This window comes from Giraffa tippelskirchi, chromosome 6, assembly GCF_054371585.1.
Source record: "Giraffa tippelskirchi isolate mGirTip1 chromosome 6, T2T-mGirTip1v1.2.pri, whole genome shotgun sequence".
Lineage (NCBI taxonomy): Eukaryota > Metazoa > Chordata > Mammalia > Artiodactyla > Giraffidae > Giraffa > Giraffa tippelskirchi.
The window spans coordinates 13,769,044-13,793,883 of NC_137280.1; the positions used below are offsets into that span (position 1 = coordinate 13,769,044).

Genomic DNA, 24,840 nt, shown 5'->3' on the forward strand with positions numbered 1-24,840 from the left:
GAAAACATGATAATTAACAACGTGGCTGCATCTAAGTATATTTTAAGTCACCTAATGTAAAACAACTTCCTAAGCTTGAAATATAATTTTTTGAAATTTATTTCCTTTATTCTATTTTTGGAGAAAAGTGAAAGTGAAAGCCGCTCAGTCGTGTCCAACTCTTGGCAACCCCATGGACTATACAGTCTGTGGAATGAATTCTCCAGCCCAGAATACTGGAGTGGGTAGTCGTTCCCTTCTCCAGGGGATCTTCCCAATCCAGGGATCGAACTCAGGTCTCCCACATTGCAGACAGATTCTTTACCAGCTGTGTCATAATCACTCAAAGACATTTAAGATGATGGTTCTCAACTGTGGCTGCACTTAAGAATTACAGAGAAGCTTTAAAAAAATATTGATGCTTGGGTCCCAATCTCAAGATTCTGACGTGACTGGGCTTGAAGGCAACCTGCATGTTGGGCTCTGATCAGTGACTGTAAGTTCACCAAAGACAAGCACCAGAGTCTCGGGAAAACACCATCCACCTTAAGAGGAAAGAGAGCTACGTAAACAAGGACTTGTACTCTGTTCCTTTGCGTGCAGCCAATGCGTACCCACTGCTACTTGGCTAAACCAACAGTTGGGAATGAGTGGGAATTCCCTGGTGTTCCAGTGGTTAAGAATCCACTTGCCAATGCAAGAGACATGGGTTCGACCCCTGGTCCAGGAAGATCCCAAATGCCTGGGACAACTAAGCTGTGAGCTATGACTACTGAGCCCATGCACCACAGCTACTGAAGCCGTGTGCCTCAGCCTGTGCTCCACAACAAAAGAAGCCACCGCAATGAGAAGCCCGAGCACCGCCAGGAAGAGTAGCCCCCACTTGCCACAACTAGAGAAAGCCCACACACAGCAACGAAGGCCCAGCGCAGCCAAAAATTAATTAACTAATTAAAAAAAAAAAAAGAGCTGAGAACTAGAAGGTAGGGAACTCAGAGAGAGAGACTGGTAAGCAAACCCAGCAACCGTGAGCTAAACCATCAAAGTGAGCACCGCAGTTTAGACAGGGAGACCCCTTCACCCTCTGTTAGGACGTTCTGGCAGGAAGCCATGGGCCAGGTCATAGGACTTGACAACTAAGCTCCAGAAGAAACAATATCAGATCCGGCAGGGTCGGAAAATCTTCACAGGGAGAGAGAGCTGGACTCGTCTGCTCACTCACTCTGCCAAAGAGGAGCCCCAGATGGGACCCAGAACAGTTCCCATAGTGAGAGCCGGCGGCTGCAGTGAAAGCAATAAATGGGAAAATCTGAAAACCGATGACCAGTGTGTTTGTTTATATTTTGCCCCAGAACAGGGAGACCTTTGAATGTCTCCTCTGCTCAAAGCGCCTGTTTTCCACATGTCCCAATGGTGAGTAAAGAGTAAAAGAAAAAAGAAAATGGAATTTGAAGACATATGGGCCATAAAGCCCTATTGGTCAAACACCCCTTTTGCTCCATGCCAGACGTTTATCATTCATGCAGTCACAGCAGCTCGCAATGAAAAACATTGACTTATAAAGATCACTTTATGGGTAACAGTCCCAAAGGCAACCTCATTGGAATAATTTTGCCATCATCTGGGCACCATGTTTTCCAGTCCAGCACTGAGTTAATTTAAAATAAATGACCACTTCAGTGTATTAGTGCCATATAAGATGGGGTGTAATTTCAAGGGAAAGGTAGAAGCTTAATGGAGCAGGGAAACATGTACAGAGCCAACACCTGTTTTATACGAAATTCTAGCCTTTATACAAACTGTCATTAGGTTGCAAATACTTGTTGGGAGCTCAGTTTTTGCTCTATAAACAATCCTAGCTTGCAAAAGCCTCTGAGAATTTTCCTGATTTGAAAACGCATTTAATGATCTGAAGGGCAAAAGAAAAATGCTGAAATCCAAATACAAAATAATACAAATAATAATCCTCATGTTCAACATGGAAAAATAATGACATATCGGTAATCATTAGGCTTTGTGTTTAGTCTTCCTCCAAGAGGATTGCATGTTTTTACAGCTACATTGAGAAACATCTTTAAATAAATAATTGCTCCCTAAGTTAGGTCTTAAGAAAACAATAAGAGATGGGCGGCTTCTCCCTGAGCCCACATATCTCTCCTCTTGACTCTTAGCTCATTCTCCTCTTTTCCTATTTTTCTGACATCTCCTATCAGATCCCAGTTTCAGCTAGAAATAGCAAACATGACATTTCTTTACTATCTTTCTCTAAATTGATTCTTTCTTTCATATAACAAATTAGCTCTCATTATTGTCAGAGAAAATTTCAGAATAATCTTTGACTGAGTTCACATATTCACTTTGAAACAGCAAAACTGCAAAGACTGTATTGTTAGGTCGCATTCTGGCCCCTTTAGGGCTCCAAGAGTGAAGAGAGCTCTTAAGCACCAGTTCCTCCTTTGCCATAAAAGCCACCTTTCTTGGGCCCAACTCTGGTTGGGCCAAATGCAAATCAGTACAGTAGGACTTGTCATTGTCTTCCCTTGTCTGATTTGTCACTGACTTCCGTCGTTTCTTTCTCTGTGACATTGGCAAAATCTGTCTTCCACATTCAATCCTACCTCCAGCTAGAAAAGTAGGTAGAACTACATCTACCTAGACATACGAGAGGCCTGTTCAGTTCAGTTCAGTGGCTCAGGCGTGTCCGACTCTTTGCGACCCCATGGGGTCACAAAGAGTCAGACACTGTAAAATAAGTTACTTATTCCCACTAAAAAGTACCATATCATGCTTTACATGTGTACTAAGTCGTTTCAGTCATGTCCAACTTTTTGCTACTGTATGGACTGTAGCCTGCCAGGCTCCTCTGTCCATGGGGATTCTCCAGGCAAGAACACTGGAGAGGGTTGCCCTGTCCTCCTGTCCTCCTCCAGGGGATCTTCCCGACCCAGGAATGGAACCTGTGTCTCTTTTGTCTAACCTGCATTGGTAGGCTGGTTCTTTACCACTAGCACCACCTAGGAAGCCCATATCATGTATTACTGAGCTTCAAAATATCCATTCCCTACAAGTGCCAGCTTCTCACAATTGTAACAGGAGCTAGACTCAAGGCTGATGGTACAGAAGGCTGGAACACGCAACTTACACATGCATGTTGCAGATATTCAGAGATGAACTGTGAGGAGTCAGTCTTTATTTTCCACTCGAGGGCTTGCTTGTTTAAGTGGGAGCAGAATCAGTCTGCCTTCGGCCAGTTATGGAAGATATCGCATGGAAACTTGAGTTACTCTTCACCATATTTCTCGGATGTTCTCGTTGAAAGAATGGCACCTGGTCAGCTTGCCAGTCAACAACCCTCCAAATTTAGCTCTGCCTCCAGTCCAAGTTGTGTTCATTCAACATGAGAACCACTATTGATTCCTCATCATTCCCTTCCATTAGTGAATGGGAGTCTCTGCCTCCATTTCCCCTCCCTTCAAATAAAATCCACTTAAGGAGGGCATGGTAACCCACTCCAGGATTCTTGCCTGGAGAATCCCATGGACAGAGGAGCCTGATAGACTATAGTCCTTCAGTCTCAAAGAGTCGGGCACAACTGAAACAACTTAGCACGTAGGCACACAAGCTGGAATTAACCTTGTCTTAGGGCTTCCCAGATGGCACAAGTGGTAAAGAACCCTCCTGACACTGCAGGAGATGTAAAAGATGCAGGTTCGATCCCTGGGTTGGGAAGATCCCCTGGAGGAGGGTATGGCAATCCACTCCAGTATTCTTGCCTGGAGAATCCCATGGACAGAGGAGTCTGGTAGACTACAGCCCATAGGGTCTCAAAGAGTTGGACATGGCTGAAGCAACTTGGCACGCACACACTTGCCAAGTGCGTGCTGACCTTCAGTCTGAAGTCCAAAATGGGTTTCTTTGTGCCTCATACATTTGTGGGGAAGGTGAAAAAGAAACCCAGCTCCCTCAACCAATGCGACTGTCCATACATATGTGGCATTTCTATGGGCGTATAGACTGAGGCCCCAGAGCAACAAGAAATGGAAACCAACAACCGCTGAAGGCCACTAGCTGGCTCCACTGCGCCCCCTCCAGGGCATCGCAGGTCTTCACCACTACAGGCAATCATTTTTTGTCAAACAGGTGCTGCTAAAAAGCCCTCCACTCAAAATGAAAAGAGGGAGAATTCAGCTGACAAGAAATAATTTCACCCATCACACATGTGTCTTGGGAGGAGAAGAAATGAGCTCCACCCTTTTAAAAAAATGAAGTAAATCCATTAAGGGCCTCTCTGTGATGAGTTACTAAGAAATAGATCACTTGCCTCAGAAACTCAGGCAAAGATCGTGCTGCACAAATCCCCAAGAGCATCATACTGGCCAGAGCAACGTGAAGAGAATTGGAATTGAATAACCCCCTTTGGCCGCTAATGGATCACCACAGGCAACCCGCTCAGCCTCCCTGGGTCTGTTTCCTACCTGCGACTTAGGAAGAAAAATCTCCCAAACATGGGCTTTAAGACCCTTGGGAAAAAAAGATATATATCCTAAAACAGCTCTGTTTTCCACAACCCGTGCATTTCAAATGGGACATTGCTGAGTGAACCACGTTAATTCTTCCAGTCTAATCACTCAGTAAAAAAATAATGCACCTTTAAAACAAAGAGGAACACCAAAGCTGGTGGTTCTACTGAGAAGAAAAAGAAATGTTTTGACAATATCAAAACACCTTTGCTGGACCACAGTGATGAAGACATCAACTTGCTTGAGCCATTTTTCTGCCAGCATCGCTGCCTCTGCCAGCCCCCAACTCAGCTGCAGTCCCTGCGCCTGACACTGAGAGGAGGGTTTTCCAGCCTGATTCATCTGCCCAGAAGGCATTCCTTGGGCCATGTTTATTAGCGGCGGGGGGGCGGGGGGGTGGTGTCCTGGGAGATGGGGAACCATCTCTGTGTCTTAAAGGGAGATCCCTTAGACCTCATTTTCACAAAAATCCTAAGATAGGGAGAGGGGATTGCTGATGGTCATAGAAGGATCCAGACCCAGATGGAGAAAGCAGAGCAAACTGGTACAAGTGGCCAGTTTCCTGAGAACTGTGGAGGGAGACTGCAGGCTCTTAGAGCAGCATCACGACCAGCAGGGCCTTGCCTCCAATCGGGCACAACTGCAGGGTGCGCCCGGGCGGAAGGAGGAGCAGGTGTATCCTTGGGGAAGGGGTCAGTTGGCAGCAAGAGGCCCCTGACATGACTCCTTTCTTCTTCCCATCCCTGCCTCCATTCTGCACCACAATGGGGGCTGCCCACATATCCACACATCTCCCCACAGACCAAGGTTGCCCCTTGGTCATTCATGGGCCCAGCTTTGTAACACTAGTGGCCTGGGAATAGGCATGCAAGGCACTGGAAGCAGCCTCTGCACTGTTTGCACAGGAGTTTTCAGGGACCTGGGTACCCAAAATGTAGTCTAGAGAAAGAACACATTTTTTGGCCCACGGGCTCCTTCTGGCAGGAAGAGGTGCAGCCAGTGGGGTGCCCTCCAGAGTGTGGGGCCCAGGACAGAGGTCTCATCTGGTTCAGTCTAAGGGCGATACAGGAAGAGGTCTGGACAGAGAGACTGAGATGGCCCTCGTGGTTCTCCACGGCTGGTCTAGAATTTGCAGGCATTGCAGAAGTCCCCATGCACCCTGGCTGGAGTCACAGAAAAGGTAAGAAGGACTGAAGAGGCCTGGAGTTGGGGTGATGAGACTCCCAAGAGCAAGGACCTTGAGACCTGAGGCAAAAGCCACCACTGATGTTAGCACGTGACCCAGCAGTAGATTCTGTGAGGATGGAAGCAGATACACAAAGACAAGCAGGCCAAGACTCCTCAATCAAAGCTAGCAAGGATCCAGCCTATTGGGCCAATGGACCACACACCTGTACACTGGCAACCACATGGGAGTAAAGGAGACGGGATGAGAGAAATGCTGACGATCCAAGCGTCTACATGGACCACACTGAGCTCACCTGAATGAGGCAGATTAAACTGGGAAAGACTGAGGTACCACGAGACTGTACGTTGAAAACAGTAGTACTCTTCACCCGCCTTTCAGTTTCACCATTTAGAGTGGTCTCAGGAGAAAGGTCAGTTTGTAGCAGCACTACCCAACCGTTCTCCCATCATGGTGCACAGAGCAAATGACAATATGTGCGTGGATCATGGGAGAAGGTAAGTGGCTGGGAGCTCCTGTCCCTCCCAGCTGCCCTGAGAGTAGAGGTATCAATATCTATGCACCTCTGAGGGTTTGTCATAGCTCTTCTTCCAAGGAGCAAGTGTCTTTTAATAGAAATATAGACCCCCAGCTATGGGATGAGCGAATGAAATGGACAAATTAATCTACATTTCATCACTTCCTGAGTAACTTCAGTCAAGATTCTTTACTGCTCAGTTTCCTTTGGAGAAGGAGAGATAATCATCACTACCTTGAAACGCCATGGAAACAGTGACAATGGAAACAGTAACAGACTCTATTTCCTTGGGCTCCAAAATCACTGCAGATGGTGACCACAGCCATGAAATTAAAAGATGCTTACTCCTTGGAAGGAAAGTTATGACCAACCTAGACAGCATATTAAAAAGCAGAGACATTACTTTGCCAACAAAGGTCCATCTAGTCAAAGCTATGGTTTTTCTAGTAATCATGTATGGATGTGAGAATTGGGCCATAAAGAAGTCCGAGTGCCAAAGAACTGATGCTTTTGAACTGTGGTGTTGGAGAAGACTCTTGAGAGTCCCTTGGACTGCAAGGAGATCAAACTAGTCCATCCTAAAGGAGATCAGTCCTGAATATTCATTGGAAAGACTGATGTTGAAGCTGAAACTCTAATCCTTTGGCCACCTGATGCGAAGAACTGACTCATTAGAAAAGACCCTGATGCTGGGAAAGATTGAAGGCGGGAGAAGGGGACGACAGAGGATGAGATGGTTGGATGGCATCAGCAACTCGATGGACACGAGTTGAGTGAGCTCCGGGAGTTGGTGATGGACAGGGAAGCCTGACATGCTGCAGTCCATGGGGTCAGACATGACTGAGTGACTGAACAGCAACAGCAACACCTTGAAACGCTACTTGGTGAGGCTGAAATGAGGCAAGGGATGCACAGCCTCTAGGAAAGTTAGTATAAACTCAATCCACATTAGGTTTTTGGACCACTGTTCTTTATCAACTCTAAGCAGACATTCCCAGGGGGACTCAACTAGTAAAATGGACAACACTAAACTTTTTGTCCCTGCCCAGTATGGCCCTTCCCTGAGAGACCCTGGTGTCCACAGTTGCTTCAGACTCTGCCTGGCTATTGAGCTACAAATCTCTCTCCCTCTCCAGCCAATGGTGGACCCATATGTTAAATTGCCTTTTCTCTTAATTCATTCTTCCTTTGGTGCCCAGACCTCACTCTCCTCACCTTCACAACTAACTGATCCCCATTTCCTCTCTCAGAACCTACACCTCACTCTTCCTTTAGAAGGTACAGAGGAAAAAACCGTAACAATACATCCTAGATGGAGGTTGGCAGTTTGGGGGAGAGGCTCATGTCAGGAGCCTATGAAGTTGCCTTGGGAGTCCTGGTAGACCTGAGAGAACCTCAATGATCCATCAGAACAGGACACTTTGAGGTCAGCAGATTTTTTCCTAAGAAGTTTCACATCCTTCCCTGAAGATCAGTTATAGCGCCAAATAAATCAGCCACTCCTTCACCCCATCTCCTTGAGGAACTGTCCCCCTGATATCTGTGAGCCATCTCATCAAATCAGTCCTCCAAAAGCTCTGAGACTGAATATCCCTGCCCTGCAGCTAATAAGGAACAGAAGTATAATTAAGGCTTTTCATTTAACAATGAATCAACCAAAGCACTTGGGAAAGGTGTGACATTTACAAGAACATTTACATTTCTGTGCTAAAATATTATTTTAAAACTTCACACTATATCACCAAATATAGTGCTGAGTGGAATTAAACACATTTCAGGTATTTCCGTATCATAGGTTTTGTTAAGCCTGGTGCTCTGGAAATACCTGAGTTTGCACTGGAATCAAGGGAAAAAAAGTGGCTCAGGAGAGGGAAATGTGAACATACATCCAGTGTTCTTCAGTTCTTACGTGTCTAGAAAACTAGAGCCAGTATGAGGGGATTAGACGACCCCAGCGGCTTGACTGGATGCCTTACCCCGAGGCTAATACACAAGTAAGTTCCAAAGAAGAACCAAGGACGAGAAAGCTTGTCTCCTTGACAAAAACAGAGCTGAGTTTCCTGACTCCTCAGTCAATTGCTTCTAATCTGCCCTTCCTGACAGCTCATTACTTTCTTTCCTAAACATGCCAGATGCTAGACGGTCTTCTCGGGCTGAGGAAAAATGAAGTGAACCTTTACGAAGTATGGAGCTGAGCTTCTCTCCTCAGTAGATACCACAAGGGTCACTCAGGGAGCTTGTACAGAGACAAATGGTCTGGGGTTCACTGCCCCAGCCCTAAGTGCTCCCTGGAATTTAACACCTTTCACATTTCTCTGTTTCTTTGGAATTTATGCCTTTAGCAAAGCAACTGGTGCACGTAATTCAGAAATCTCTTTTGGGAGACACTTTGAACATATAGACATAACTAAGGTCTTATTTTTTTTTTAACAAATTTATTTATTTTAGTTGGGGGCTAATTACTTTACAATATTGTAGTGGTTTTTTCCATACATTGACATGAATCAGCCATGGGTTTACATGCGTTCCCCTTCCTGAACCCCCCTCCCACCTCCCTCCCCATCCCATCCCTCTGGGTCATCCCATTGCCCCAGCCCTGAGCATCTGTCTCATGCATCGAACCTGGAATGGCGTTCTGTTTCACATATGATAATATACATGTTTCAATGCTATTCTCCCAGAACGTCCCACCTTCACCTTCTCCCTCTGAGTCCATAAGACTGTTCTGTTCTATGCATCTGTGTCTCTTATTCTGTCTCGCATATAGGGTTATCATTACCATCTTTCAAATTCCATATATATGCATTAGTATACTGTATTGGTGTTTTTCTTTCTGGAAGGTCTTATTTTAAACAAATTTTTCCCATGAACTGTTCATGGCACATGGAGACGTTTCCTTTTTAGAATCATGCATTGTATACAGTGTGGCTGTAGCTTTGTTCTCAGTGACCTAGCTTGTTTCTGATTTGTTTCTCTCTCCCACTTAGACAAGGCTTCCAGCATGACTAAGGGTGGCTAACCTAGCGCACCCATGTTCTGGGGACCCCTCTGCGCTGTGTGGTTCTCTTGTGTTCCATTTCTCCTCGGCTCTGTGGTATACTAATATCAGACTACTTTCAACGAAAAAAGCTGGCCATGACATCATTATGCTGCAAGTCAAGTTTTCTTCCCAAACTCCCTTCCCTCCCCTGGAGCCAGTACTTATGAAAGATTTTGTAATGGTACTTAGGAGATTGAGGATTCTGTTATCAGTTAGGATATGAGTTCAGTTACCTGTGACAGAGACCCAGACTCACATTGATTTAAATATGATAGAAATGTATTTTTCTCTCTCTTATGAAAGCTGCTCTCAACTACCTATCCCTGGAGACTTCATGGAGGCCTCAATCCAGCCACCAAGAAGGGAGAAGGGAAGGGGACACACCTTCCTTCTGAGATGTATGACCTGGAAATGTCACATGGCACTTTCACTTATGTCTCACAGGCCAGAATTTAGTGACCTGGCTACACCTGTCTGCAAGAGAGTCTGGAAAGTGTAGTCTTTACTCTGGGATAGCTTGCCTGATAATGTACTTGTTGTTCAGTTGCCAAGTCACATCCGACTCTTCACGACCACATGGACTGCACCATGCCAGGCTTCTCTGTCCCTCATCATCTCCCGGAGTTTGCCCAAGTTCTTGTCCAATGAATCAGTGATGCCTACCAATATATCAAAATAATGTCCCATACGATAACTGTAAAGCCAAAACAATTTGTGATTTTGGACCAGATTCTTCCCCTGAACCAGCATTTGTGAACATACTGCCTTCGTTTTACAACTCAGGGAGCAGATGTACACCAAATATGAGGCTTCATATTTAGGGATATGGATTTCTTGATCCAAGGAAACCTGTATACAGGATGGAACGCATGAAGGAATTATCCAGATAATTCAAGGCAAAAAAAAAAAAAAAAACCATCAGGTTCTTAGAAATAACACTTTCTATTCTAACTACCTAACAGGAGGATTTGGTGAGAAGTTTTATAGCAATAGTTCAAGGGTAGGTTTGCTGATAGGATTAGGGTGTGGTGCAGCCTGTTGTTGTTTAGTAGCTAAATTGTGTCCAATTCTTTTGAAACCCATGGACTATGGCCTGCCAGGTTCCTTCTCCGTGGGATTCTCCAGGCAAGAATACTAGAGTAGGTTACCATTCCCTTCTCCAGGGAATCTTCCTGACTCAGGGATCAAACCCAGGTCTCCTGCATTGCAGGCTGATTCTTTACCATCTGAGCCACCAGGGAAGCCCTTTGGTTCTGTAAAAGCCTCAAAGATATTTTTATGTGTATCCCTTGAGGCAGAACCAGGACCCTGCCCCACAGCTACACTATTGTTTCTTGGCTGCTCCTCCCTTGTCTCTGCTTGCTTAGCAGTGGTTTGAATCTGACCTTTGGGATTCAGGGAAAATCTTGGGAGACTGGAGCCTGTTCCCTATGAACAAAGAACGAAGGACACAGAAAGGCTCCCAGGAGCCCCACAGGGTCCTGCTCGGTTTCAGAAACAGTTTACACTGCAGATTCCAAAGTCACTGTGCACTCAGCTCAGTTCAGTTCAGTCGCTCAGTCGTGTCTGACTCTTTGCGACCCCGTGGACTGCAGCACGCCAGGCCTCCCTGTCCATCACCAACTCCCAGAGTTTACTCAAACTCATGTCCATAGAGTCGGTGATGCCATCCAACCATCTCATCCTCTGTCATCCCCTTCTCCTCCCACCTTCAATTTTTCCAAGCATCAGGGTCTTTTCCAATGAGTCAATTGTTCTCATCAGGTGGCCAAAGTATTGGAGTTTCAGCTTCAGCATCAGTCCCTCCAATGGATATTCAGGATTGATCTCCTTTAGGATGGACTGGTTGGATCTCCTTGCAGTCCAAGGGACTCTCAAGAGTCTTCTCCAGCACCACAGTTCAAAAGCATCAGTTCTTCGGTGCTCAGCTTTCTTTATAGTTCAACTCTCACATCCATACATGACTACTGGAAAAATCATAGCATTGACTAGACGGACCTTTGTTGGCAAAGTAATGTCTCTGCTTTTTAATATGCTGTCTAGGTTGGTCATTAGCACTGTGTTTAGGAAGAAAAGTTAGCAGTCACTTTGTCAAAAGTCACAATCATGACATTAACCTGCCTGGGTCCCCACGTGGGGCAAAGGTGCTTTCTCGGTCACCCCCTGTGGTAAGGCTGCTGGCAGCTGCTTCTAGACAACACTTGGATAGGCACTTAGAACTGAGAGATGACACTTCTTTATACCACCTTGAGTTCAGGAAAAGATGTCAAAAAGGGAAATGTTAGGTTCCTTGACTGCTGAAGTTTTGTGTGGCAGAAATTACCTAAAGCAGTGATTCCTAACTCTCACTGTACAGTGGAATCACCAGAGGAAGTTTTAAAGCATCTACATCCAGGCCCAGCCCCAGGGATTCTCATCCAGTTATCCTGAGGTGGAGCCAAAGGACCAGAATTTTTAAATGTCCCTGGGGGATTCTAACATGCAGCCAAGGCTGAGAACCAGTAATGTAAGGAACCTCCTCCCTGTGTTTTGAAGTGAGCCTTGATCCACCCCAATCTTTACAGGATGTGCAACCAAGATTAAGAGATTTCAGATGAAGTGAGCAGGGAGCCCCATTGCCTTCAGTGGTTACAGCCAATTATCACATACTTACAGCTCTGATGTTGAGCCCTAGGAGAGGGTAGGTTGAACAAAGGGAGGAAAAAAGAACAGAGGGAAAAGATTAGCTTTGGTCATGCTCTTGTTGTACAAGGAATCCAATTAAAGCACCCCTCAAAAGATGTGGGTTTAACATAATCCTACATAAGGACCTGAAAAGGTTGCAGAAAATGAGATGACTCTAGGGACCAGCTCTTCTGTCAGTTTCCCTCAAGGGCCTGATATTGAAGACTGCCGGTAATGTCACCTGAACTAGTCACCTCCCCATCACGTTTCTCATTGCTTCCCTGCACAACCCAACACTCTAGCCAACCTGGACCACTTTCTGTTCCCAGGGTCCCAACTTCATCATGGAGTCCTTTTCATTCCCCCCAGTGGGATGTGCTCTGGGCCTCTTCTTAATCCCATATGTTGTATCTTTATTATGACATGAGTTATATATCCTACTGATGTTACACTCACTTGTCTTCCAGTCTTTTTCTCCCAATAGTACAAAAGCATCTAGCAAACAAGCCCTGTGTCTTACTCATCTTTGCATCCCTAACATGTGATTGACCCTAGCAAATATTTATGGAATACATATGAATTTCCAGAAGCTCCTCCGGAAGTTTCTTTCGTGTGTAGGTCCCAAGAAAAGGTACTTCGTATCTTATCTCCTGCTTCTGAGTCATGAGAGCCTTAGCAAGTCACTCAGACTCTTTGAACAAAGGTTCTTATTAGGCCTGCCCTGGAGAAGAGAAATCTCTGGACTGGACTGCCACCTATCATTTATTTATCTATCTCATATCCATTTAGAGCCATTTAGACTCTCTCCCGGCTGCTGAGTCACTTGACCTTTCAGGATGGAAAGGAAAAAAAAAAATCCCGAAGTCCCCCTTTAAAAACCTTGGGGCTAGTAGAGAAAAAAAGATGCAAATAGGTGGGGTTCAGTGGTGGACACACAAAGAAAGTTCTTCAAATGACAATGTGTGCATGCTAAGTCACTTCAGTCATGTCCAACTCTGTGACCCTATGGACTGTAGCCCGCCAAGCTCCTCTGTTCGTAGGATTCTCCAGGCAAGAATACTGGAGTGAGTTGCTATTTCCTTCTCCAGGGGATCTTCTGGTCCCAGGGATCGAACCCACGTCTCCTGTGTCACCTGCATTGGCAGGTTGGTTCTTTACCACTAGTGCCACCATGACCATAAAACCTTTAAATAGCTATTGCAAAGGAAGGAATGCTTTCCGGAGGCCAAGAAGTTTTTCAGTTAAATGAAATTCTCCATCTACAAGGAGGCATGGGCCCCCGATCTGAGCTGTAGGTAGGAGAGAAGAAGGGTCAGCAAAGGTGGTTATTCCTAAACACATTCCTGTGTTTTAAACTTTAAAAAGCCAGCCAAACATTCTGCCTCCTTGGGAAATAGGGATAATAACTATATCCACAGAGTTTGTGAGGACTGATTGATTAATATTATTGTCACAGTAAAACTAGCATAACTGATATTACATGTATAGGACTCCATACAGTTTACAAAATTTTCTTACTCATTGTCTCACTTCAGATTCACAACAAGCTGGTGACTCATAACTTATCTCAGAAAGAGAAAAGGACTCACAGACATAGAGAACAGCCTTGTGGTTGCATGGGAGAGGGAGATGGGGAAGGGGCAGAGAAGGAGGTTGGGATTAGATGCAAACTAGTATACATAGGTGGAGAAGGCAATGGCACCCACTCCAGTACTCTTGCCTGGAAAATCCCATGGACGGAGGAGCCCGGTAGGCTGCAGTCCATGGGGTCACGAAGGGTGGGACACGACTGAACGACTTCACTTTCACTTGTCCCTTTCATGCACTGGAGAAAGAAATGGCAGCCCACTCCAGTGTTCTCCACTCCAGTGGAGAATCCCAGGGACGGCGGAGCCTGGTGGGCTGCTGTCTATGGGGTCGCACAGAGTCGGACACGACTGAAGCGACTTAGCAGCAGCAGCAGTATACATAGGATGGATAAATGACAAGGTCCTACTATATAGCGCAGGGAACTAAATTCAGTATCCTGTGATAAACCACAATGGAAAAGAATATGAAAATAATATACCATTATTAATAACAATATTAATTATTATGCTGTCCCTTCAGTCGTGTCCAACTCTTTGTGACCCCATGGAGCATTGTCCACCAGGCTCCTCTGTCCATGGGATTCTCCAGGCAAGATTACTGGAGTGGGTTGCCATGTCCTCCTCCAGGGGATCGTCTCAACACAGGGATTGAAACTGCATCTCCTGTGGCTCCTGCATTGCAGGCGAATCCTTTACTGCTAAACCACCAGGGAAATCTTATATATATATAGATAATCAGTTTACTGTAGCAGAAATTAATGCAACCTCGTAAATCAACTGTTATCAGTTCAGTCGCTTAGTCATGTCCGACTCTTTGCGACCCCATGAACCGCAGCACGCGCCAGACTTCTCTGTCCATCACCAACTCCCGGAGTTCACCCAAACTCATGTCCATTGAGTCGGTGATGCCATCCAACCATCTCAACCTCTGTCATCCCCTTCTCCTCCTGCTCTCAATCTTTCCCAGCATCAGGGTCTTTTCAAATAAGTCAGCTGTACTTCAACTGTAATTCAGTTAAAATAAACAATAATAAATAAATAATTTTTTTAAATTATGATCTCCATTTTACAGAACATGAAACTGAGGTGCTGGCTGCTGATGTAGAGGAGGACCACATGTTCTTTCCAACTGCACCACACCCCTGGTGACACAGGAGGCAAGACTTAGGGAACCCCATGCAAGAACCTCACCCCCATTCAGGTCCTGGGTCAGTACAGAGCTCCAGGCTCTGGAGTCAGACACACCTGCCCAGGATCCCAGCTCTGCCTTATAAGAAACTTGGGCAGGGGACTTGTTAACTTCGTTGGGTAGCAGGCTCCTAATTTGTAAAATGGACATAATAATACCCACAGGTTTTCCTCAGGATTAAATGGGTTTGCAAAATGCTTAACACGGGGTTGGGCATAAGACAAACCCTTAATGAATGGTAGTTATTAATATTAGTATAGGCTTCAGATATGGGCAATAGCACACCACACATTGCAAAGTGCTCTGTAATTATGGCTTCCAGTTAAATACACAACTTAATGGAAAAAACATCTGGGAGTTTTCTCTGGCTGAAAATAAACACTAATTTCAAATGAAAAATCTGTGCTAAACCATTATACCTCAAAGGGGACTCCAATATTTTTTCATGACTATGTATCCTGTTACCAAAAGTACACACACTAATCAAAGCTGGGTTTTACTTATTTTAAAACACCCTGTGTTTTAAAATGTCTCCCCATAAACCATGTCCACTAGATTACCCCATATTTCACTGTACACTTCAATAATCTTTCCATGGTAATCAGCCACCTTGAGTTTGCCCCTTTGTATTTATTATGCCTGAGTTTTATTATTTCCTTGGTAAACCTTGTGTTTCAAAGGCTTTCCAAAACAACTCAATCACAAAAATACGCTTTTGGGTGACACTTAAGATATAAGGTTTTAACCCCATGGTGAAATAATTTTAATTATAAAAACAAAACCATGAAATGGAATCCTGGTGATTAAACAAATCTTTCGTTATCCAGCTAGCTTGTAAATCCCTTCTCTCTTCCTTCTCATTCAGCTTGCAGACCCGGATGTCATCTCATTAGATCAGCGGCTCAGTTGTGCACACAAATGTCTTACACCAAATACACATATCTCTTTCCACCTCTCTCCCAACATCTAAGCCTCTTCTTACACAGAGGCAACACCAAATTAAACCGGAGGGGAAAGTAAATAAGGAAATCAGGTAACTGAAGCAAAATAAAGCAGCTGCAGCTGCTGTTTCAGGTCAACAGTACCCAAGTGTCAAAAGGAGATTTTGTGATGTGAATACTGAGTGTGTGTGCGCACATATGTATCTCAATAATTACTAAATTCCCCCCATTCCCAGTACTGAGGTACATGCCTGGCACGTGTAAGTCTTGATAAAAGTTTATCAAATGAATCAATGAAGTACAAATATTCCACTCAATTCATATTCTGTAATAGCCCTTGTAGGATGCTATGATCCCACGTAATATCTGTATTCAAGACTTTTTTTGGCAGTTTAAAGTCTAAACAATTATACTTTGTTCAAGCCCCAAATACCACTCAGATTAGATAACAAGTGCCTCATGTGTTGGCTTCCGGATTGCATCCATCAAGTCCCCTCCCGCCTTACCCCAAGAGCTTGCCAAAGTTTTGGAAAGACGAGGAAATGAGTGTTACACGTGAAAGGAAAATGGAGGAGAGGGTGCTGACTGACGTGCTGAGAACAAACCAATACTCACTTCCCTCAAATCCATGACTCTGTGGGCTGAGTCGTCCACGGTCTCCAGCTGGAAGCCCTCACCCTCCTCTGCACTGGTCCCAGGAGAAAGGGCCCCAGAGCCTGCGGATTGGGGATGGCTTGCATGGCAGGAAGTAACACAGGGAGTTTGCTTTGGGGCGTCCTGAGCTCTGATGCTCCGGGGAGCCCTGGGATGTCACTGTAAGAAAAGACTCTCAGTGAGGAAATGAGGAACTGGTCCCAAAGACATTTTAAAAATACATCTGCTCTTGGGAAGAGAAATGAATCTAATATCTTTCTCACGGAACTGACTTGCAGATAAGTGGGAAATTTTGGTCATTCCAGGGGAAGCCTCACCCAGCTACACAGCTGGAAATGATCCTTATCCTCCCATATAAAACTCACACGAAAGCCCAAAGCCATTATGTCATCTTCTTGTCATTTAATGATCAGTTGTTTGGGCTTTTTTCACTTTTAATAATCTTTCATTCTCACCATCTGGAACTGGCACCTGAGCAATGTTAGAATTTTTTTTTTTTTTTTGATGTTAGGATCTTTAATATCCTCCTCTGAGTTGGTAAAATTGGATGAATTTCTTTAGGAGGGGAATTAGTAGTTTGGGAACTGTTTTCTTTAATTTCAGACTCAAACATCTCCAAATTTTCAATGAGCCGGGGGATTATGTTTGAAATCAGAGTGGTTTCAGCCTGACTTGGTCCTTTTGACTTCTTGAGAAGAACATAAATAAGTCCTTTCTTCACTGTCAGAAAATGGATGGGTGCTTGCTCTTCACAAAAAGACTCCATTTCATATCAATTTATAAAGAAGTGTTTTAGGGATATACAGTCTGTACTCCACTTTCTGCATCTATGCTAAGAGGCCTCATTCTCACCGTGAGAGGCACTGGGGTGACACCATATGTGTGGGGTCCAGCAGGAGGGCAGGCGGATTAGATAGAGGACCCTGACCACAGACTGAGAGGCACAAAGAGAATATAGTAACAGGAGGGGCTGCTGGATGAGGCGGTGTTGCAGGACAGCTACTCTGGCAACAGGAAATGGGGCAGGAGGGAGTAGGAAAGGATGCAGCCACAGTGGAAATCCAGGCCCCGTAGTGTCAGGATCCGGCCAAGAGAGGAGGCAGTAGAATATCCCCCAGGAGACACTAAAGAAAATGGGACTTGACCTTGCAGCACTGTTTACAATAGCCAGGACATGGAAGCAACCTAAGTGTACGTCAACAGATGAATGAATAAAGAAGGTGGTACATATATATAATATACTCAGTTCAGTTCAGTTCAGTCGCTCAGTCATGTCCGACTCTTTGCGACCCCATGAACCGCAGCACGCCAGGCCTCCCTGTCCATCACCAACTCCCGGAGTCCACACAAACCCATGTCCATTGAGTCGGTGATGCCATCCAACCACCTCATCCTCTGTCGTCCCCTTCTCCTCCTGCCCTCAATCTTTCCCAGCATCAGGGTCTTTTCAAATGAGTCATCTCTTCGCATCAAGTGGCCAAAGTATTGGAGTTTCGGCTTCAACATCAGTCTTTCCAATGAACACCCAGGACTGATCTCCTTTAGGATGGACTGGTTGGATCTCCTTGCAGTCCAAGGGACTCTCAAGAGTCTTCTCCAACACCACAGTTCAAAAGCATCAATTCTTCAGTGCTCAGCTTTCTTTATAGTCCAACTCTCACATCCATACATGACAACTGGAAAAACTATAGCCTTGACTAGATGGACCTTTGTTGACAAAGTAATGTCTCTGCTTTTTAATATGCTATCTAGGTTGGTCATAACTTTCCTTCCAAGGAGTAAGCATCTTTTAATTTCATGGCTGCAATCACCATCTGCAGTGATTTTTGAGCCCCCAAAAATAAAGTCAGCCACTGTTTCCATTGTTTCCCCATCTATTTGCCATGAAGTGATGGGAACGGATGCCATGATCTTAGTTTTCTGAATGTTGAGCTTTAAGCCAACTTTTTCACTCTCCTCTTTCACTTTCATCAAGAGGCTCTTTAGTTCTTCCTCACTTTCTGCCATAAGGGTGGTGTCATCTGCATATCTGAGGTTATTGATATTTCTCCCAGCAATCTTGATTCCAGCTTATGCTTCCTCCAGCCCAGCATTTCTCATGATGTACTCTGCATATAAGTTAAATAAGCAGGGTGACAATATTACTCAGTCATTAAAAGGAATAAAATGATGCCATTTGCAGCCACATGGATGGACCTGAAGAGTATCAGAAAAATAAACCAGACATAGGTCTTTTACCTTTAGGAAACTCAACCTAGAGAGGAGCTTAGAAGAGCCACAGGTACTATTTTTTTTCCCCAGAAAAGGACTTCAGTTTGTACCAACTCATATTTTTGGGTGAATATTTGTTATGGGTTGAATTGTGTTCTTCCAAAAAAAAAGATATGTTGGCATTCTATCACCCAGTAACCCAGAAGATGACCTTATTGGGATACAGGTTCTTTACAAATGCAAGCAAGAAAAAATGAGGTCGCTAGGTTGGGCCCTAATAGAATATAACGGGTGTCAGAAAAAAGGAGAAATCTGGACAGAGGGAAATACACACACAGGGAAAACTTCATGTGAAGATGAAGACAGAAATTCTGGTGATGTTTCTAAAAGATAAAGAAGGCCAAAGATGGGCAGTAAATCACCAGAAGCAAGAGGCCTGGAACAGAGCTCCTTCATGGCCCTCTGGAGGAACGGACCTTATGGACACCTTTATCCCTGACTTCTAGCCTCCAAACTGTGAAACAATACCTATTGCTCTTTAAGGCTCCCAGTCTGTGGTACTTGGTTTACCACAGCCTTGGCAAACTAATATAAGAGTCCAAGCTCTCTGCAGGGAACTTTGGAAGGTGTAAAATAAGGTGCAAAATCAGAGAGAAAACTGGTTGTAATAGTGTCATGTTAGAGTAGCACAGAACAGGAAGGGATTAACTCTAGTGGGAGGAGGGACGAAAGCAAGACAGTCTTTATAAAAGAGGTGACATTTGAGCAGGGTCTTACAGAATGAAAACTGAGGCTGCATATGGGGTTAGTGGGGCTTCCCAGGTGGTGCTAGTGGTAAAGAATCTGCCTGCCAATGTAGGAGACCTTAAGAACCCGGGTTTGAGCCCTGGGTCAGGAAGATTCCCTGGAGGAGGGCATGGCAACCTCCTCTAGTATTCTTTGCCTGGAGAATTCCATGGACAGAGGAGCCTGGTGGGCTACAGTCCATAGAGTCAAAAAGAGTCAGACACAACTGAAGCGTCTTAGCATGAACGTACGCATGGAGTAAACGATGTGCTGTGTGCTCATTCATGTCTGACTCTTTGTGACCCCATGGACTGCAGCCCACCAAGCTCCTCTGTCCATGGGATTCTCCAGGCAGGAATACTGGAGTGGGTAGCCGTTCCCTTCTCCAGGGGATCTTCCTGACCCAGGGATCAAACCCAGGTCTCCTGCATTGCAGGTGGATTCTTACCATCTGAGGCACCAGAGAAGCCCTGGGGTAAATGGTGGTATCACTAAATAAGAAGGAAGGAGGGGGGAAAGCAGGTTTGGTGAGAGAGAATAAGGTCAGTTTGATTTTGAACATTTTCATTTTGAGGGACCACTTAGACATTCAAGAGGAGATTTCTATTCTGTGCACCCAGGATTAGGAATCATCTCACTGTGTCTATTAAATTCAATCCGTCTTACCTGGGGGCCACAGAGAGCTAAATCCTTCTTGACTTTTGAGCAGTCATTATCGTGAGGCCTGAAGTTCCCAGTGTAATAAGCAAGCCCTCTGGGATCCTGATTCTGCCTGCCGGTCCATGCCTCTCGCATTCATAGCTTTGTTCTCATCCTCCCTTCAAAGAGTCTGAGCTTGATGACGATCCAGAAAGTGTCCCACTGCTGCAGAATCGGAAATGAGGGTCCTCCACCTCACAGCTGGGGCTGCATTCTGGGTCGCCAGCGGTAACTTCTTGCTTTTGGAATTCAGAGGGAAGGGCTACTATGGAGCAGGAGCCTGACCTGGGAGCAGATTCAGAAGCTCTTCAAGGCCGGCAGAGGGAAGTGAGTCATCACTGGCCATCAGAGCCGAAGGACTCCCTGCAGCTGGTCCCCCCACAGCCTGCTGGGCTTCCTTAAGGGAGCCAAGTGTGCTGGAAAGGAGGACGGAAAATTGCGCTCATAGATTACCCCTTAAAAAAAAGTGTATGGAACTGATCAGTATGTTGTGGGAAATTCTGCGCTCCCAGGACAGAGAAGACATAAAACTGGGCTTTGTCAGAGTGGAAGCAAGAAAAAAAAATCATTAGAGAAAAATGTAAAACCTGCGCCATGCCCTGTGTTCTTCCAAGAAACCCATCCTGATTCTACTAAATCAGCTCCCTCTTTCTAAGTCCTTCTCATTTCTTGCTTTCCTCTTTTTCCCTTTTTTCTTCCCTGTTCTCTTGTGTGGGTTAAATTTTTTTTTTTTCAGGAGGGTCTATGGACTTGACGAGTTGCTGAAGTGAGGTAAAGTGAAAGTCGCTCAGTAGTGTCCGACTCTTTGCGACTTCATGGACTATACAGTCCATGGAATTCTCCAGGCCAGAATACTGGAGTGGGTAGCCTTTCCCTTCTCCAGGGCATCTTCCCAACCCAGGGATCGAACCCAGGTCTGCTGAAGTGTCTGCCAATGAGTCAACTGCATTCTCCCCTGCGGGGTCAGACTCCCCGCTTCTCAGGAGCAGAGGGGATGAACAGAGCTCCTTCACCTGCCAGGAGCCGCTTCTGTGCATACCTGTTCGCTTTTGAGGGGCTCATAAATGGTGCCCCTGTTCCCCAACAGAGTTCTGAAACGTTCAGAGGCAGACACGGGAATCTGGCAGACGAAGTTGGAAATGGAAATACCACCTTCGATACAGATGAAAAGCTCTCCTGGAGGGCACGGCTCAGCTCCAGCGTCACCGTCACCCGCCAGGGACAGGCTCGTCCTTCGAGACCAACCCTGAAGGACTTCCCTCATAACCAAGAACTGATGAGACACCGTCCCTATATAAAGGCTCATCCGTCAAGTAAGACCCTCCTCTTCCTCTGGGGAAGAGTGATGTAGGAGCAGAAGGAGGCCAGGGTGTCCCTGTAAAGAAGGACCCTCTAGAGAAGGAAGCACCGAGAGTGGGGAATATGTGCTCCCCTCACAGCGCCCCCTGCAGGAGGAGGCTCAGGAAGTCAGGATTTCGAGCATCAGTGGAGGAGATACTTGTGGAGGTTTTTGGACAGTTGCCTCCTCCTGTGGTAAGGTTGGTCCTCCTCTGCTCTGGTCTCACTATCATCATAAATCAAAAAGAAATATTTATTCTCCATCCCAGAAAGCCCTCGGGAGACACTAGAAGGCATTCAGAACTGAGCTTGATCATTTCTGCACTAAAACTCTCAATAGGTTTCTGCGTCCTATAAGACAAATGCAAACATGTTAGGCTGGTATGATACAGTCTGTATATTTTTTTCCAATATCCATCTTCTTACTTTTTTTTTAATACCTCTCTCATTCCCTGCCCCCAACACATCTGAGTTTTAACTGGTCCTAAGACTGCTCAGCTGTGTCTGACTCCTTGTGACCCCATGGACTGGAGCCCTCCAGTCTCCTCTGCCCATGGAATTCTCCAGGCCAGAAGACTGGAGTCGGTTGCCACTCTCTTCTCCAGGGGAATCTTTCCGACCCAGAGATCTAACCCAGGTCTCCAGCATTGCAGGCAGATTCTTTACAGTCTGAGCCACCAGGGAAGCCAAACTAATGCAGGAGCCCTGGGTCTGATCCCTGGGCCGGAAAGATTCCCCTGGAGAAGGGGATGGCTACTCACTCCAGTATTCTTGTCTGGAGAATCCCATGAACAAAGGAGCCTGGCAGGCTACAGTCCATGGGGTCACAAAGAGTTGGACATGACTGAGCGATTAAGCACACAACACAATCTTGTGATTAGAGGCTGCGTGCTTTGAGCCACCTGATATCAGTCTGGCCTTTGAGGAAAGGAGGAGAGACTAGAGATTGAGTTGAATCACGTGGCCAATAATTCAATCAGTCATGCCTACATCATGATACCCCAATAAAAGCTCTGGACATCGTAGTGCAAGTAAGCTTGCCTGGTTGGCAATACTCAGTATACTGTCACACACCAATGTACCCAGAAGGTGAAACATCGTGACTCCACAGGGAGAGGACATGGAAGCTTTGTGTTTGGGACCCTCCCTTTATACTTCTTCTTTCAGCTTGTTCTAATTTGTATCCTTTGTGCTATAATAAAACTGTAGTCATTAAGTACAGCATTTCCTGAGTTTTGTGAATAGTTCTAGCAAATTATCAAACCTAAGGGGTGGTGTGAACCCCAAAGTTTGTTACTAGTTGAGCGGAAGTGAGGGTGGTGCGGGGACCTCTGAACTTGCCACTGGCCTCTGAAATGAGGGTAGTCTTGTGGAGGACTATGCCTTTAATCTGTAAAGCTTAATTTAACTCTGGGTGCTTAGTGTCAGAGCAAACTCTGGGAGACAGTAAATAGCAGGGAAGCCTGGCGTGCTGCAATCCATGGGGTCACAAAGAGTCAGACGCAACTTAGTGACTGAAAACAAAAAAGTGTCAGAAGTCATGACAGTATTCTTTCTGCTTGGGCTGGATATCTGACTTGTCTGACTGTGTGTTGCATTCAATCAATTAGCAAAAATAGATTCAGCATCAGATGAATTATAATCTCTGCTCTCAAGGAGCTTGAAATCTAGTACAAAAGGAAATTACAATAGTATATGTACTCATAGAATGATGCACAAAGTATACCATCAAGGGAAGATAAATTGCAACTTGTGGCTAGAGGACAGTTGAAGAGAATTTTGTAAAGGAGGTGATCTCTGAGCTGACTTTTGAAAGATGGATAAGTGTTTGTCTCAGACAAAGAGAAAAGCATATTCTAGTCCACAGGGAGCACACGTGCAAAGGCACAGTGGTGAGAAAAGATACAGTGTGTTCAGGGAAATCCAAGCTCATCTGCATTGTTGGAGCACAGTGTGGGAGTGAGAAGGGGGAGGGGAAGGCAGTAGGTCTAGAGAGGGAGGAAGAGGCTTCGTGTTCCACAGCAAGATGCTGGAACTTTATCCTGGGAGTTTCTCGCCATGCAGCCCAGGGTCCAACCATCAGTGAATAATGTTTAACAAGTAATCCATTTAGGGAATGACTGTACTATGTGATGAGCAGAAACTTGCCTTAACTTGCATTTTGAAAGATCGTGGTGGCCTCCCAGACCAAATGTTGCACAGATTAAACTTGCAGCTGAAATCAAAGAAAATTGACGGATAAGATTGTAAAAATGAAAACAACTTAAAAACATTGACTATCTATCTGAAAAAAACATGAAGAACTTCCGGGCTAATTTTGGGGTGAAACTCTGTAACCAGAAAGGTAAGCCAAAAGTGAGACCTACAAAATGGCTTATGACCTGAGGGCACTTGCCAAGGACACAAGTGACCCCAGTCATCAGCAACAGACCTGCAGAGAGAGGAGTTGGGCTCAAGCCCACTGACAGTGAGGAGTTTGGGGAGACCTTTCCCACACTGTGCTGAGATCCAAAAGGAATATAATCTCAAGACAAATGCAACCAGATCTCATCCTGCCTCTCCCCCCAAAAACCTCTGGAAACTTCACAAAGGGTTGTTTCAGTGATTAAAAAAAAGAGAGAGAGAGAGGAAACAGAAAAGAAGAAAAACAGCTATTCTTGGGTATATTTAGTCACAGACAGCCCTCTTAGAAATTCGAACCTCATTCTGTACAGCCTGGATGTTGAGTCACTGGGTCTCAAACCTTGAACCTTGCTCTAAGGTGTTCTGACTGATAGCTCATCTCAGGAGAAAACACGTCAAACTGAGACCTCAGAGCACTCACACAGATACTTTTTCAATAGAAATGACCAGAAAAGAGAGGGTGTGGAGAAAAGGGAACCCTCTTACACTGTTGGTGGAAATGCAAACTAGTACAGCCACTGTGGAGAACAGTTGGAGATTCCTTAAAAAACTGGAAATAGAACTGCCATATGACCCAACAATCCCACTGCTGGGCATACATGCGAGGAAACCAGAAATGAAAGAGACACATGTACCTCAGTGCTCATCACAGCACTGTTTACAATAGCCAGGATATGGAAGCAACCTAGATGCCCATCAGCAGACGAATGGATAAGAAAGCTGTGGTACATATATACAATGGAATATTACTCAGCTATTTAGAAGAACGCATTTGAGTCAGTTCTAATGATATGGATGAAACTGAAGCCTATTATACAGAGTGAAGTAAGTCAGAAAGAAAAACACCAATACAGTATATTAACGCATAAATATGTAAGTTAGAAAGATGGTAATGACAACCCTATATGCTAAACAGCAAAAGAGACACAGATGTAAAGAACAGACTTTTGGATTCTGTGGGAGAAGGCGAGGGTGGGATGATTTGAGAGAATAGCATTGGAACATGTATATTACCATATGTGAAATAGATGGCCAGTCCAAGTTCGATGCATGAAACAGGGCACTCAAAGCCGGTGCACTGGGACAACCCAGAGGGATGGGGTGGGGAGGGAGATGGGAGGGGA

General features: G+C 45.2%; 1 long non-coding RNA gene across 1 annotated transcript in view; it reads right to left on the reverse strand.

The window, feature by feature from the left end:
* Positions 1-24,840, reverse strand: part of LOC145511623 (uncharacterized) — a 42,750-nt gene that overhangs the window by 14,319 nt on the left and 3,591 nt on the right. The window contains exons 3-6 of the long non-coding RNA XR_014058008.1: positions 23,462-23,528; positions 19,943-21,664; positions 17,132-18,387; positions 16,241-16,438 (exon numbers count right to left, since the gene is read on the reverse strand). This is a non-coding gene — a long non-coding RNA (uncharacterized LOC145511623). The remainder of the gene's footprint in view (positions 1-16,240; positions 16,439-17,131; positions 18,388-19,942; positions 21,665-23,461; positions 23,529-24,840) is intronic.